Source organism: Ceratotherium simum, chromosome 10 (assembly GCF_057802395.1).
Source record: "Ceratotherium simum simum isolate JZ-2026a chromosome 10, ASM5780239v1, whole genome shotgun sequence".
Lineage (NCBI taxonomy): Eukaryota > Metazoa > Chordata > Mammalia > Perissodactyla > Rhinocerotidae > Ceratotherium > Ceratotherium simum.
The window spans coordinates 65,406,385-65,424,337 of record NC_141909.1 but is presented as its reverse complement, the minus strand read 5'-3'; the positions used below and the strand labels follow the sequence as shown (position 1 = coordinate 65,424,337).

At 40.9% G+C, this 17,953-nt stretch overlaps 1 long non-coding RNA gene across 1 annotated transcript; it reads left to right on the top strand.

Moving 5' to 3' along the window:
• The first annotated feature begins 8,619 nt into the window (after positions 1 to 8,619).
• On the top strand, positions 8,620 to 17,573 carry LOC147916150 (uncharacterized). The gene is made up of 3 exons (XR_015553445.1): positions 8,620 to 8,739; positions 12,887 to 13,066; positions 13,647 to 17,573. It is a non-coding gene; the product is annotated as an uncharacterized LOC147916150 (long non-coding RNA).
• Positions 17,574 to 17,953: the final 380 nt, after the last annotated feature.

Sequence of the window (17,953 nt, the reverse complement as noted above, 5' to 3'; positions counted from 1 at the left end):
TAGTAGCAGAAAGAGAAATTAAGAATACCATCCCATTTACAATTGCAACAAAAAAGAATAAAATACTTAGGAATAAACTTAACCAAAGAGTTGAAATATCTGTACACTGAGAACTATAAAACATTGCTGAAAGAAATTGAAGAAGACACAAAGAAATGGAAAGATATTCAGTGCTCTTGCATTGGAAGAATTAACATAGTTAAGATGTCCATACTTCCTAAAGCAATCTATAGATTCATTGCAATACCTATCAAAGTTCCAACAACATTTTTTCATAGAAATAGAACAAAGAATCCTAAAATTTATATGGAACTACAAAAGACCCCGAATAGCTAAAGGAATCCTGAGAAAAAAGAACAAAGCTGGAGGTATCACACTCCCTGATTTCAAAATATACTACAAAGCTATAGTAACCAAAACAGCATGGTACTGGCACAAAAACAGACACACAGATCAATGGAATAGAATCGAAAGCCCAGAAGTAAACCCACACATCTATGGACAGCTAATCTTTGACAAAGGAGCCAAGAACATACAATGAGGAAAGAAAGTCTCTTCAACAAATGGTGTTAGGAAAACTGGATAAGCCATATCCAAAAAAATGAAAGTAGACCCTTACCTTACACCATACACAAAAATTAACTCAAAATGGATTAAAGACTTGAATGTAAGACCTGAAACTGTGAAAGTTCTAGAAGAAAACATAGGCAGTACGCTCTTCGACATCAGTCTTAGCAACATCTTTTCAAACACCACATCTGACCGGGCAAGAGAAACAATAGAAAAAAAAAATAAACAAATGGGACTACATCAAACTAAAAAGCTTCTGCACAGCAAAGGAAACCATCAACAAAAGCGAAAAAGACAACCTAACAATTGGGAGAAGATATTTGCAAACCTTACATCTGATAAGGGCTTAATCACCAAAATATATAAAGAACTCATGCATCTCAACAACAAAAAAACTACCAACCCAATTAAAAAAATGGGCAAAGACCTGAACAGACATTTCTCCAAAGAAGATATACAGATGGCCAACAGACACATGAAAAGATGTTCAAAATCACTAACTATCAGGGAAATGCAAATCAAAACTACAATGAGATATCACCTCACGCCTGTCAGAATGGCTATAATTAACAAGACAGGAAACAACATGTGTTGGAGAGGTTGTGGAGAGAATGGAACTCTCATACACTGCTGGTGGGAGTGCAAACTGGTGCAGCCACTATGGAAAACAGTATGGAGATTCCTCAAAAAATCAACAATAGAACTACCATATGATCCAGCTATTCCACTGTTGGGTATTTATCCAAAGAACTTGAAAACACCAATTTGCAAAGGTACATGCACCCCTGTGTTCATTGCAGCCTTATTCACGATAGCCAAGACTTGGAAGCAACCTAAGTGCCCATCAAGGGACGAATGGATAAAAAAGCTGTGGTATATATACACAATGGAATACTACTCAGCCATAAGAAACGATGAAATCCAGCCATTTGTGACAACATGGATGGACATTGAGGGCATGATGCAAAGTGAAATAAGTCAGAGGGAGAAGTTCAAATACCGTATGATTTCCTTCATTAAGTAGTAGATAATAACAACAATAAACAAACACATAGGGACAGAGATTGGATTGGTGGTTACCAGAGGGGAAGGGGGGAGGGAGGAGGGTGAAGGGGATAATTGGGTACATGTGTGTGGTGATGGGTTGTAATTAGTATTTTGGTGGTGAACATGATGTAATCTATGCAGAAATAGAAGTACAATGATGTACACCTGAAATTTTTACAATGTTATAAACCAATGTTACTGCAATAAACAAAAAATTAAAAAAAAAAATAAAATAAAATAAAAGTTGGTGAAACCTTTGTGGAAAACACTTTATTTTGATAGGCAATATCTATCAGTATTAGAGATGAACATACAATTTTATCCAATAATTTTACTTTTAGGGATATATCTTACAAATATATTAGAACATGAGTAAAAATATACATATATGGTTATTAATTTCAGTCTTATTTGAAATAGCAAAAATTGAAAGAAAAAAAACCCTCCTAACATCTATCAATAGAAAATTGGCTAATAAAGTGCAGCCATCAAAAAGAATGAAAAAATTCTTTTTGTTTTTACAGATATGGAACAACTTCAAGTGAAAAAAGCAAGGTGTAGATTAGTATATAGTATATGGTGTAGTATAGTATATTAGTAATAGTATTAGTATATATTATAAATATATACTTATTTTTTAAATGTAAAAATATATAGTCTATAGATTCGGAAATAAATAAAATTTAAAAGTAGAACTATAAATCTAACTCATAAAATGTGAGTAGGAAAGGTTTAACTCAGCAGATTTAGGATGTTCAAACTTTGTACATTCCAAAGAAATCTCCCAGGGGATAACCAATGAGCCTTGGAATATCCTGCCTGATAAGAGCATCTGTATACCTGGGGCCTTGGGCCGTGTCAGACAGTTTACGCAAATAATGTGATTTATGGTAAACACCTGTTTTCGTTCATCTGGGGCCCTCGGTCATGCTGTATGGGTTTGACCTCTGGGAGGGACTAGAAACTGAGTAGTTAACATCAGTCACATGAGGGCTCCAAGCCTATGTGTCTGACCCCCAATAAAATCCACTGAAGTTCGGATGAGCTTCACCGGTTGGAAGTACTTTGTACATGTTGTCACACATCATTGCTGGGAGAATTAAGCTTTGTAAGTCCACACAACTCCACAGAGAGAGGAAAACTGGAAGCTGTGCCTGGTAACCTCCTGGACTCTGTCCCATAAGCCTTTTCCCTTTGGTGATTGTATTCTATATCCTTTCAATGTAGTAAACCATAACCATGAGTGTAACAGCATTTGTGAGTTCTGTGAGTCCTTCAAGCTAATTATTGAACTCGAGAGTGGTCTTGGGGTCCTCCAACACAGTAGATAAAGTGATATTGAGAGGCGAACTTATTTCTTCAGATGCTGGGATTAGAAAAGAATAAAGATGGAAAATTAATGAGCTAAGCATCCCGTTGAAGATGTTAGAAAAAGGGCAACAGAAAACTGGGGATCCACATGCAAAAGAATGAAGTTGGACCCATATCTTACACCACTCACGAAAACTAACTCAAAATGGATTAAAGACTTAAATGTAAGACCTGAAGCCATAATACGCCTAGAACAAAACATATGGAAAAAGCTCCTCCACACTGATCTTGGCAATGATTTTTTGGATATGACACCAAAAACACAAGCAACATAAGCAAAAACAAGCAAGTGGGACTACATCAAACAGAAAAGCTTCCATACAACAAAAGATACAATCCACAAAATGAAGAGGCACCCTGCAGAACGGGAGAAAATATTTGCAAACCATACATATCAGATAAGGGGTTAATATCCAAAATACTTAAGAAACTCATATGACTCAGTAGGAAAAAGACTAATAATCTGATTAAAAGTGGGCAGAAGACCTGAATAGACATTTTTCCAAAGAAGATACAAATGGCCAGCAAGTATATGAAAAGATGCTCGGCATCACGAATCATCAGGGAAATGCAAATCAAAACCACAATGAAATATCACCTCATATCTGTTAGGATGTTGTATTATAAAAAAAGACAAAAGATAAGGAGTGTTAGCAAGGATGTGGAGAAAAGGGAAACTTTGTGCTGTTGGTTGGAATGTAAATTGGTGCAGCCACTATAGGAACTAGTATGAAAGTTCCTCAAGAAATTAAACATAGAACTACCATATGATCCAGCAATTCCACTTCTCGGTACATATCTTAAGGAATTGGAATCACCATCTTGAAGAAGTATTTGCCCTCCCATGTTCACTGCAGTGTTATTCACAATAACGAAGACATGGAAACAGCCAAAGTCTCCATGGATGGATGAATGGATAAAGAAGTTGTGGTATATGTATATATATGTGTGTGTGTGTATATATATATATATATATATATATATATATATATATATATATATATACACACACACAATGGAATATTATTCAGCCATGAAAAGAAGGAAAACCTTTCATTTGCATCAACCTGGATGGAGCTTTAGGGTATTATGCTAAATGAAATCAGTCAGACAGAGAAAGACAAATACTGTATGATCTCACTTGTATGTGAACTCTAAAAAAAACCTCAACTCATGGAAACAAAGTGGAATGGTGGTTGCCAGAGGCTAGGGGGGTGCAGGAAAGGGGGAGATGTGGGTCAAAGGGTACAAACTTCCAGTTATAAGATGAATGAGTTCTGGGGATCTAATGTACAGCATGGTGACTATAGTTAACAATACTGTATTATATACTTGACATTTGCTAATAGAGTAGATTTTAAATGTTATCACCACAAAAAAATAGTAGTTATATGAGGTAATAGATGTGTTAACTCACCTTATTGTGGCAATCATTTCACAATACATACGTGTATCAAATCATCACTGTGTACACCTTAAACTGATACAATGTTATATGTCTATATCTCAATAAAGCTGGGCGGAAAAGATATCAAAGGAGTTGGAGACCCCAAAAGAAGGAGGCAAAGATGACGTGGGGGTTAGCATGTAGACGTAGTAAAGGAACCACGGGATCCTGTACATCACTTATCTTTGGGCCTAGAGAGGTGTACAACTTAGGGGCACGTAGCTCTGGACCCATACTCCTCTGCTCTAGCTCTCAGATCTCAGGACTACAGCAGCAATCTTCAGTTCCTATAGAGAGAGCCAAACCTTATGGCTAGCAAGATGAATAATGTCTGCTCTTAATAATATCTTTAACAATATTGCACATCCATCATTTTGTTTGATTCTCACAGTTTGAAATTCAGAGAGGCTGTCACCTAAAAGATGGAAAAGCCAGGACCAAAGAACCCAAATCCAATGATTTTTCCCCCATTTGCCCATGGCCCCAAAACTTTTTACCCAGAGAGGTAATGTCTTAAAAGGGCTTATGGAGTCACACAGCAAGGCATACCTGACTCGCAGGTGTTGGCTTATCTCTGGAGACACACAGGGGAAGAGGCAATCAGGATTTGCACACACAAGGGAGCTAGTAACTGACTTATCCCAAATGAAGTTGGGGCCCATCCTGGAGGGAAGCCCTACTCTCGCTCTGCTTCCAGCACTGTTTCCCCTGTCCCCTACTCCTCCTGCCCATGGGGAAAGTAGGAGGTTTCAGGGAAACACCAAACTCGTTAGCCAAGTAACAGAGGGGGGATGAGGAACTATTTACCTACAAAAACATACTTTGGACTCACACCTAGCACTCACAGTTTTGTACATCTTTGGAATCGATTGTTTTTCAAAAAGAGTTGTGTTCCAGGAGTTGCCGCTGACACAGAATACAACAGGAATAGGGCTCCTTGGAGTTAGACAATACCAAGCCCTACTTTCCACACCTAACATCAGGGCAACCAAAACGCACGAATGGGCTGACATCTTGGGTGTGGAGTGGGAACAGGGAGCCCAGAGCCCAGCTGTTGGGACTAGATTTTCTCGCTGGGCTGACTGGAGCGCCAGCCTTCATAGCAGTTACTAACACTGAGAATTGAATACGAGTCTTCGTGCTTAGGGCAGGGACCCAGGCAAGGAAAGGACCTCTTCTCTTGGAGACCTGTCATCTGGAATTTCCACGGGCACTGGAAGCCAGAGCCTAAATTAGCCTGCCCGCGTCACAAGAACCAGTTTGGGTTTTATTAGGGAGACTGAGAGGCAGTTCAGGAACTTGTGGCTGTTGTCCCCGAGTCGCAGGGTCTTGTTCCTTCTTTCTTTTGGGGACTGGAGAAAGGCAGATTATCATGCAAGTGTAGGACCCATGGCAATGCCTCAGTGCGGGACAAAGTCTGAGCTGCCAAGAACTAGGGGGGTGAGGTGGGGGTGGATAATTTCCCTGTGTAGGGACTCGTGCTCTATCTCCTTACTGTAAAGGGGTCACGATCTAACCACTCCTGTGTAGCTGTCACCATGTTGAGTGTGTGTTCATGGCCCTATCTGTCAACAATCAGTTATTCCTGAAAATGAAATAAAAATTACTAAGTTTAAACACAGTATACACTACGCAAATCCTAAAAATGATTTTCCAAGAAACAAGTTTTGGAAACAAACCGTCTTTAATTTTGCAGTTTTGACATATCACATATGATTTCATATAGCACCGTTAACTTTGCTAGAACACCAAAAGTTGTTATTCAAATGTTCTTCAATAATGCTTACAGAGTCATTTTGCAGTGTTTGAATATTTCTTATAGGCCACATTTTCTTAAAAACATTAATAAACTTAACTTTTTACTTATTAAAAATATGTAAATAAAATGTTATAAAACTGTAAAATAACTTATGGTTTTGGGAATTCCTGAGAATCAAATTTCTCATTCCTGAATCCTAGAACTCAGTATCTTGTGTGAATTTGAAAACACTAGTGACAACCATGACGAGCTGAAGACCAGATGCTCTTTCTTTAGTTTTTTTAAAAGCAGTGTATATCATGCTAAAAAAGAAGGGCCCAAAGAATGACTGATATTGGGTGTTTTCTTACCACAGTAAATGGGGATAAAGAGCCAGATTTAATTTAATTCAGAAAAATTAATGTGATTTTTTTGCATCTCGATGTTGTAGAACAGATTCATGTTTTTAAATTTATCATCCATTTAATCTTACAATTCTATGTATCATTCATCCCCTTTAACAGAAAAAGAAACTGAGGCACAGAGAAGTTAATATACATTTAATGAACTAGCTCAGAAGCAGGAACCAGGGATGGAGAACTCCCTGGTATTATGAGGAAAAATCTGAATATAAGCGATATAAAGTACAATTCAATGGCCTAAACACAAAAGGGAATATATTGACTCATGTGACTGAAAAGCCTGGATCAGGACTGGCTTTAAGCAGAAGCACTGACACAGGGCTCAACTGACACCATTAGGATTCAGCATCTCTCCATTTCTTGGCTCTCTGTCTTCTGTACTGGCTTTATTCGCAGACTTTATATGGTGGCAGGACGGCTGCCAGCAAGTTCAGGGCAATACCCTTCCAGGTTCAAGTGCAGCTGAAACTATGGTGCCTTATTCACAAGGGTCCATGTGCATCTCGATGTTGTGCCTTAACATCAGCCTTAACAAGGCCTTAACTGTGCCTTAGCGGCTCCAGTTGAGTCACATGCTCATCTCTTTTGCCAGGCCTGAGTCACATACCCACCCCTGGCGTAGGGATGCGGTGGGGAAAACTATAATATCTGCACATAGACTGAGACTGAAGAATGGTAGTTAATTCCCAGAGAACAATAGAGATAGTGTTTCCAGATGGGAGAAGCAAGGCTGGGTGTTAAAAACAAACGAAACAGATATCTACCACGTACTTCTCTCACTGCCCTGCTGCTGTCAGAGCCACTTCGCTGCCCCTTTAGGCTCTCAAACTTCGATTGAAGGGTGGATGCAAATTCTGTGGAGGCTCTGGGAGAGGAGAAGGAGTGGGATGTGGATGCACTGCATTCCAGTGCAGGATGGAAATTTCTGGGAGATCCTAACTTCCATGTGATTGGACCATCCAGTAACCTAGACTCTCAATAGACTTTCTCATCTCAGAGCTCTTAACTCAGCTATGGAAAGGCCTAGACCTTACTTCCAGGAACAGCTCTGCCTTCTGAAATAATATTCTGATATCCTACCCTTTGACCTCAACCTCCAGTCCTTCTAGCCTGTGTCCTTAATATGCCAATTCTTCAACTTTGTCAGGATCTTTGATCCATCAACCTTTCCACCTACTCTCTAACCATTAGCAACCTCTCTTTTCTTCATTTCCTCCCTCTCTGGTTGATTTCAAGGTCCATCACTGAAATGACATCCCAGACATCTTCACTCCATTTCCTTTTCATCATTCCCGCCTGGCAAAATCTCAACCCTGCCTCTTCCAGATCTGCCCTCTAGTAAGTGATTCAGCCTTATTAGATAAAATCACACACATGAGGATACTGGTGCTATCAGGAACTAATGGTCACAACTAGTGATCTGCTCCAACACCAAAATCATTTATTCATTCACTACTTCATTCATTCCATTCATATTAAGCACCTTCCATGTGCTATGTACTGTACTTAGCCCTTGTGAACCCCAGCACAGGAAGCTTCCTGTCTTGCAGAGTTTACATCATAGTTTTCTTAGTCAACCCTCTCTTCCATCCTACTCAAGATTATTTCACATATCTCCACTTTCCTCAAAATTTTGTTCCCCCAGCTGATGGGCTGGAGCCCCCACTTCACAGAGGAACCAGGAGCCATCAAATGGGAGCTTTCCATCCAGAAACCTTCAATGAGACTTATATCCCACCCCTTCTTTCCTTCCTTTTATTCTGAAAGAAGTGTTTCTCCGCAAGACTTTCCTTGTCCCTTCCTGTCTCCATCCCAGCACTTTTCACACTGAGGACACTGTCTATCCCACACACTGCCCTGTCCCCAGCATCTGGAGTTCAACACGCGGCTGGTACTCAACAACCATTTGAGAGAGTGAATGAACCACGGGAGGGATCTCCGGGAGGAGCCCTCGCGCAGCGCGCCCTGGGGGCGGGGCCAGCGCTGGAGGCGGGGCCAAGGCAGGGGCGCAGTCGACGCAGGGGCGGGGCCAGATGGACGCCGTCTCCTGGCTCCTGGGCGGCAGTTAGCGGGCTTCATTTGAGGAAACTGAGTTGCTCCTCCGTCGCTTCCCCGAGAGAAGAGTTGGGCACATAACTTCTCAGGTAAGGGTCAGGCAGGCTCTCTGGGTGCCCGAGGGTCTTCCTGCCAGCCTGAGGGGCTTTTCCCACTGCCTTGTCAGACCTGCTCCGAGCGGCCTCACAGCCCTCGAGGGCGCTTGCGCCTCCAGGCCTCAGAAGGTGCTCTGAGGCCTGCTGGGGGCCTGGGCCCCAAGGTTTGTCCGCTGGGCCATCAGTCGGGCCATGGCAGGTCCTCTAGGAGTTGTGAGCAGAGGAACAAGACTCAGGGAGGAGCAGGTGGCTGGATAGGCCTTTTCAAATGTTTCAGGGGAAATCTGAAGTGAATGAATTTTTGGCCAATGAACAGGGGGGCTCTCTTGCCAAACTTCCTAATTAATTAGTAAGTACTTTTTATAAGGCAATAATGAAAGGTCCAAATATCCAAGAGACAGTCGTAAGGGATTTTCAACCCAATTTGAATTTCTACCCAAACTAACATTAATTAGTAATCGTATTTCCTGGAATTGCTGTTTTCTCCACAATCTGTGAGTGAGCTGGCTTTCTTCTTTAACTTAAAGCTCCAAAAGGAATGGAGACCATCCCTATACCCCCATTCCTGTCCCTGCCACTACACGGAGGGACAGACAAATAAATATTAGCACAGAGACGTGCTCCCTGAGCATAATGTGGCCTGTGCTTCTCTCTCTAGAGGTGCCTGCCTCGCTCTTTTATACCTAAGATGATTGACAGGGATAGCATCCAATTAACATTTTTCTTTTGTGATTTAGAGTACCGAAAAGGGTTTTTTTCTTTCTCTGACAGAGATATTACAAAGTTGCAAGCAAGCAAAAATTTTGTTGGTTGGCCGAAAAATTTCTATCTTGATAGGTAAAAAAAAAAAAAAAATGATGGAAACGCTTCTGGAAACATTTCAGGCTTGTGTTCTCCTTCCTGGGACTAGAGTAGCCTCAGCTTTGAGTGCCATGCATTTTTGTTGATGATTTAGCGAGCCCACAGGTTCAGAGATGAAGGCTGAGGTAGGGCCCCACCCCTGTAAGAGTGAGGGCAAGTTTACGTTCTTCTGTAACATTGGTAAATGAAGCTTCTGGAATTTCATCTCATGATTTCCCAGATTCCAGGTTTCCCAGCACCAGTCGAGCAATCCTGATTTTTTTATTGAAGCAGATGTCTAAAGATATTACCATTTCCTTAAGCAACAATAAAAAGACAAGACACAGAAGAAGCCACAGGGTTGGCTCAACGATTTTGTGAGCTGGTTTCAGAAAGCTTTTATTTCTTAGGTATTTCACGCATATTAGAAAGAGGGAATAAATGGCGTTATATGCTATTTGATCAGGAAATAGATTGTATTTTGACAGACTTCTAGAGAAGACCAAGACATTCTGGCTTAGAGAAATTTAGGATATTTTATTGACCTCATAAAATCCAGGGAGATTTCATGGAAGGAGTGTGGGCCCTGTATTATGCTGGATTCACAGAAATAAAATTTCACAGAAATTCTCCAGATGAAACGCTGTGTTATCTTCAAACCTCTAGTCAATTACATTTCTTCCTGTTAACTACAAGCTGCACCTCTCATTAAAAAGAAAAAAAAAAATGTGAGGAGGTCCTTCTGTTGTTTGTTTTCGTAGAGCCTCATTGTCTTTCTGACATTTCATGATGTTTATCAGCACTATTTGGATTCCACATGTTGGCAACCTACCATATTGATTCAATACTGAATTTAGAAGATCCATGTTATCTACATTTTACACATCAGGGAGGGATATGTTACCCTTAAAGGAATAAGACTGAGTCCGCTAAGAGGCCTCAAGGAGCTTAGAGTCCAGTTGAGGAAGCAAGACTTAGCATGTGAAGAGCTCTAGAAGACCTCAGGGAATAAGGAGCAGTTGCGTGAGATGTCAGTAAATAACCAGAACATGTAAGTGCCCTGGAGACAATGAAGAGGGCTGCAGGTATACTGAGCAAGACTTCAGGGAGAATTGGGATTGAAGGATGGGTTGGGTTTGGACAAAGAGAACCCAGAAAGCAGGCTTAATTTATAAGCTGTCTGATCAGTTTTGAGCAGCTTATCAATTAGATGTATTAATTAGACATGAAAGATGAGATAGGAAGGAAGTTTGTGGCTGGACGTTGAACAGCTTGAGGTCACAGGCTAAGACCAAGGAGTGTGGTCAATGTAAAAAATTGTTTTTTGAGCTTAGTAGTGATCAGGTGTATGGTAGACTCTCAATTTTTTGTTGAATGACCAAACAGTTTGATGAGAGACAGTTCTTCTTTATAAAAGATTTTCAGCTAATGGAGAAAGATTGAATTGGGAAAAAAAATACCATTTGCAACTCAGAATAATGTGTCAAGGCAAAATAGATACTGAAAATGTTATGAGAAATATTGATGGGGAACTTTACAACTGGTGACTCAATTAACATCGCTTAAAGTGAGACACCAGACACTGTGTGTGCCCCCGATGTGATGCAAGGGGAGGAGCCCAGCAATGCAAGCTCTTGTCGAAACTGAAACTGAATGGATTCAAGCTGCCCGATCTAATTAACCAGTTTACAGGAAATGCGAGGGATAGAGAAACATGTTATACATCATCAAAATTCAGAAAGAGGAAATTCTAAAGGCAAATGACCTAGTTTCCTCAACAAATAAATGGCAAAGAGAGAAACCAGGAGTGGGAAATGTTGTAGATTAGGTGAAACTTAAGAGGCCTATGAAACAAACGCCTTCTTTGTGAGAACTTTGGATTCTTACTCTAGCAACCCACATGAAAAAAGATATTTTTGAGGCAGTTGGGGACATTTTAACATGAACTAAGTATTATTATTATTATTATTTTTTTTGAGGAAGATCGGCCCTGAGCTAACATCTGCCAATCATCCTCTTGTTTTGCTGAGGAAGCCTGGCCCTGGGCTAACATCGTGCCCATCTTCCTCTTCTTTATATGGGATGCCGCCACAGCATGGCCTGACAAACGGTGCATCGGTGCTCGCTGGGATCCGAACCAGCGAACCCCGGGCTGCTGCAGCAGAGTGCGCGCACTTAACCCCTTGCGCCACCGGGCCGGCCCCTGAACTAAGTATTAGATAATATTATATAACACATAGTTATTGCTGGTTAGAGTTACACACTGGTTTAAATGATATAATGTCTGAAAATCTCTTTTAAATACTCCAGGAAAAAAAAAATGGGGGAATGTTTTTGTAGATGAAACAAATGGGCAAAATTTTCTAACTTTTGAAGCTGGGTGATGGGTACATGAGAGTTCAATATAGTATTCTTTCTACATTTAGGTATATTTAAATAGTTTTACAAAAAGTTTAATGGTTAGAAAATAGTATTTTTATGAACTAAAACAATATACAAGACAATTTGGAAAAGAGGAAAATGAAGTCAGAAAAAAAGTTCGATGGCTATTAGTGTATGAGGTAATAAAGGTGAGAGGCTAGAAAAGGAAGGGCAAAGAACATTGAGATGTTTTGGAGGCCAAATCAATAGGACACTGCGAAAGGAAAGCTAGATAAAGGAAAAGGTCGAAGATGATACCAAGTTAAGCTTAGGTGACTGGGTGAGTGATGCCATTAATTAATATGTGTTGAGTGAGTTATTAGGAATAATACTAATTGCTTTTAACATCTCCTTTTCTTAACCCCACCAGGCTCTCTTCTCAGATATCAATCTTAATGATCCCGGAAAGGGAAGGGATAGAGAGGAATGCCATGTTAGGAAAGCAGAAATGCTGAACCTGACTGCAATTTTGAGCTTTTTGCAATAATAGAGACTACATGGGGCAGAAAGGCAAAGACCAGGGTCCCAATTGTGTACACAGCCTTTACATGGAGGAATGGCTGCATGATGCTGAGTCAGCAGCCAGTAGGGAGGACTTCCATGAAGGCTCGGGGCCCACCAGGAGCAGCACAGCCCAGCAATCACACCCTGGGGACCAGTGCTCAACAACATGGAATCCCCAGAGGAGCATGGTAAAAATTGTGACAACCAGGGATGAAGGAACCCCACTTTGGGGCTTCAGAAGCTTGGAATTTTTGAATGATCCTATGGAAGAAAGATAGGTGGGGGCTCAGAGCAGGCTTAATCTGATTTAGGGAAATAAGTATGACACAAAGTCAGTGATCATCAAATATTTCACATGCCTCTCTCCATTCCCCAGCCTCCCTTGCAGTTAGGTTGGAATTATGTGACCAGTTCTGGGTAATGGACCATGAATGGAAGTGACATGTGCTCCTCCATCCCTCTCCTCCCAACACAAAAGCCTTTAAAGCTGTTTGTTCCAGATGGAGTTGCTACAAGCGAGTGGAGAGTCACCTGGCCCAAATCGAACTTCATAATGGTGAGAAATAAATCTTTCTTGTTTTAATTCACTAAGATAGTGGTGTTTTACTATTGCACCAGTTAGCTTTAATTACCCCAATTAGTATGGAAGTAAACAGCATATATTGTATGCCCTGGTTAGTAAAAGGTATACCCAGTAAATGTAACCATCCTCCACTCAGAGCAATACAACAGGAAATGAGCTGGTTTGAAGTAAGATACAAAGTTCAATTATTAAAAGTGGGAAATTTATATCTAGAGTTTAAGAGAAATAGAAAATAATTAATCATATGCATAGAAGATACCATTGAAATCATGGAAATGCTTGATATCTCCAAGGGAGAGAGAGGTACAAATAGGAGGTAAGAGAAGATAATGGAAGGAAAAGAAGACGTGGACCTTCAAGGTAATCCTTGGCATGGAAATTCCAGTCCAGGGAAGGAGCATGGAGGTATGAAAGGTTTTTACATGCTGAGATGGGTCCTTGAAAGGTCATATGGAGGAAAGCTAGCCTACTGAGCCCCTCCCTGCAGGACTGTTATATGAGAAAGAAATAAACTTCTTTGTGTGAAGCCGCTGAAATTCATTTGTTACTGCAGCCTCTCTAGCCTAACTACTGCAATTGCTGCTACTGCCGGTTCTAGCTGCGGCAATACACTGCCTTAGCTGCTATCTGGGGATGAAGAAGTGACCACCCAAATTACTGGATGCCGGACCATGCTCTGCTGCCAGATCATCCATCACTAGCAAAATGGATGTGTCCCATGCCGCTGCCTCTCTCCCACTTAATTCAGTTCGAAACTCAAGCCACACACCTGTGCATTTCATGGGATGAATTTAATAAACATCTGTAACGGTAGCTGCAAAGGGGTCTCGGAAGTGTAGTTTTTAGCATTGGTACCCCAGTGGATGGAACAGATTAAGGTGAACTAAGTTTTTCTAGGGAAACTAAGTAATTCTCTCAGGACTGTTCTACTCTCATAGAATTGGGAGATATCATGTAGAAGCCATAGAATGCTCAGAGAAGTGGCTTGCCAGCATCTCTCCCTTCCAGTGGTGATAACTATGAATCTCACTGCTTATTTTAACCATACAGTGCCTTTCTAAACATCTCTGTCAATCAGATGAAGTCTGAATATTCAGCGGCCTATTATTCTATTGTCAGGAGACCACATGTGATACAGAATGTACTAGTATGAGGCTTCAAATGTGCCATTTCATACCACTTTCCCATTTTGAGGAGTTCTACTTCCCTTTTTCAAAGAAAAAGTCAAAACTTTCCAATTAACCTTGGTAGAGAGCACCCTATGTCACAGTGTCCAGAAGAATACTTACTTATTGAGCACCCACTGTGTACCAGACTCTGTTCAGGGTGCTAGGGATACAATAGTGATGAGAATAACAACCTGGTTTATAAGGTTCTTACCTTCTGGAGACTTTATGTCATAAAAGATTTTCTGCTTTTGATAAAGTAAATGAATATGGCTATGAAAGACGTCTGAAAAATCATAATCTCTTATTCCATAATCCAAGGTGACTTTACTAAAAAGAGATCCTTGAAAGGAGGTGCAAAGCAGACATGAGTGCTGGCCTTGGGAAGTAGGAAAGGTGCTCTTTTTAAAAGTTTTGCTAAGTCTCTACTGCAGACATTGCTGGTCCCCACTCATCCCCTTGACCTACCCAAAAGATCACTTGCAGATAGTGCCTGTAAATACCACAGGCTTCCTATGTCTCTCCTGGGGCTTTCTCTGGCTGTGCTAACTGTCAGGGAGTCAATGCCCTAGGGTGTTACTCTTTTTAAAGGATAATTTTCCCAAAAAAAGGTAAAATCATGACTTTCATACAAAAATAATATGAACAAGTGTCAAAAATTTTATTTAAATCACTGTATGATGAGGTAACTAATAAGATGTTCCAACCGGTTCAAAGGAGAATTCAAAGCGCCATTCATATATGTGAAGACAAACAATGCTGAGATGAATGTACAGATAGATGCAAAACTGGTCAATATCCACAGGTAATAGTCAATTGTATTCACTGCATGTCTATGGATAAGAGTTATCTGCATTACTATCTATTTTCTACAACTTAGACATATAAAATAACAATGGACAATGAAAGACAAAGCTCGCCTGGATAAATGGGCTAGGTGAAACATCCACTAATAGTTCAAACTCATTCACAATTTTTTCAGACATTTTCAACCAATGAGGAATAGGATTTGGTGGATATATCACCGCTTCCTTGTCCTTTAATGAGATAATTCTGAGATGTGTTCTACAAGTTTCTTAGAGCGTCCTCAGTGGGAATGAACCCCAGTGGCCCACGGCAGTAAATTATTTATTAACAAAACTTGTATTTGCCTTCCTCCCTTCCCTAGCTCACTTCATTCCCTCAGAGTACTTCCTGGAATAGCCTCTCAAAAAAATTGCTTACACCCAATCCTTGTCTCATGGCAGGCTTTTGAGGGAACCCAAACTAAAACAGGTTCCCAGTTCATGCACTTCATCACTATTCATAGGTTGAGAGAGATTTTTGTCTTCAGAAACTCAATAAATGAGAAATGGCAGGTTCCATGAAAGGATCAGCCCACCCTCCCTCCTGGACCTGGAAGCTTGCCCCAACTGACCAGCATGGTTTCCTAACAAAGAGCATTAAACAAAGCTAACTCAAGACAGTACTAAACTTGTCTGTGTATATTGGGAACACTGAGGTCCTGGGAACACTGAGGTCAATATGGAACCTTGTAGAGTTCACAGATGTACCAACAGTAACTAGTTTGTTTGGACATTTGCTGTTACTGCTGCGTCTGCTGCTAGTGGTCCACTTCCACCAACACATCCAGCCTGAGAGTAGAAGGCCATGATACCAGTAAATAAATGGCAAGCAATAGGATATATTGGAGCATATGAGGAAGCCATTTTTGTAAAACTAATTCGGCCTGACCTTGTTTTTCCAAAAGGGCCTGTGGCCTTTGAACATGCATTGTATATCTGCTTTAAGCAATTAACATGTCCCAAAGGCAAGAACAAATGCCCTTAAGATAAGGATGCAACATCCCCCACGTTGGGATTTCCTTAAGGATAAGCATTTCTCTCTAGGCTGGGATTTGATTGCTGTGATCACCCTGTGACCACCCAACTTGAGACAACAGACCTGCTACCTGCTGCGCCCATGGACACAGCAGACCTGATACCTGCTGTGTCCGTCAATCGCTGTGCCAACAGGGCAATGTCGCGACTATTGTAAAAGGGATATTGCAGTCTTATGTGATACATGCTCTTTGATGGTATATAACCACTCTGAACCCCACACTTCTTTGGAGTGCTCCATTCCTTTGTGAAAGGACTCTCCCGGGCTAGATGGTCCTCAAATTTGGCTCATAAGAAAGTCATCCTAATTTTGACTTATGGATTGGTTATGGATTATTTGTGTCAACAATACCCATTCACAGACCCAAAACAAGAATGCTGTATATTAACACATAAAAGTATATTCCCCTGGGCCATACCTCTGAGAAGGAAAAAAGGCAAGTTTTGTCCTGAAAAAAAGTCTAGGGGCTGACCTGGTGGCAGAGTGGTTAAGTTCGCATGCTCCACTTCAGTGGCCTGGGGTTCATGGGTTTGGATCCCGGTCGCTGACCTACACACTGCTCATCAAGCCATGCTGTGGTGGCATCCCACATACAAAATAGAGGAAGATTGGCACAGACATTAGTTTAGGGCCAATCTTCCTCACCAAAAAAAAAACAGTCTAAAACATCTTTTAATTTTCAAATTGTGTTGACTACAGTAGGTGGTTTGGCAAGATATGAGCCGTGTTGATTCCATTCTTTGGAACCTTTCATCTCTGAATTCCATGTTAGATGTTAAATGATGGTCCTTAAAAAACAGAAAAATCCCATGCTAATGAGGAGTTATCAACAGAGTTCTGAGGAACCTTCTACTTTGTAAATAGAATCAATGCCATCTCTGTATCTGCCCAATCTAAAAGAAGCAAAAACACAGGAGTCATTTCACTTCTTCATGTTGGAAAAAAAATGAATATAGCTCAAAATACAATGGTTATCTTGCCTATGTCCCAAGAATAAAAATAATTTAGTTTAGTTTTTTAGGAATGCACAGTATTTTGAAAATTATTAAAATGCTTTTCTTTTTTGCCTTTAACACTATATGATGTTTATATTTTCCATGGAACTGGGGGTAAGGGATAATTAGAATATTCCAGAAGGAATGAAGAGAGCTTCTGACATTTAAAAATGGGATTTTATGGCAAGACAATAACCTTACAAGCCAGGCAATTGTCTTTATAAAGGTCTGTGTAAATTGCTTTATTTCCACCTTGAGAACATTAAGGGCCAGACTTTGCCAGCCAGATCATGCAGTTTTGTGTAAGGGAAATCCGGACAGGAGGAGAAAGGGGTGATAGCCTACCTATTCTAATATCAAGGGGTTGTGTGAAAGAGGGATTGAGAGAGAGACAGAGAGAGAGGTTGGGAGGCTGATTAGGTAAATGAGGATTACAGTAAGGACCAAACGGGGGCTCTGCCCCTCCCTCTACCATTTCCCTTTTCAGACTCTGGAAAGAGATCACCTCTCAAGGATCCCCGTTCTCCAAGGTTGGGCAGAGCCAAATACACTTAGTGAACAGTGTGTGTGATGCCGGCAACCACCAGAAATTGTATTGCCCCAGCAACTAAGGGGCAGTGCTGGGACAGCTGGAGTCTTCAGATGCTTCAGCAGTATGGTCAGTGGAGAGCAAGTCTGTTGCTAGAACAGGAAAACCACCTGAGGGTGTTCTCTGCGCTGGCTTAAATCTTGGTGGGGATGGCTGTGGTCCCGGACTGTACCTCAAAGAGATTGGACACTTCCCTCTCTCCAAGACAGGTTGTCAATTGTTTCTCCAT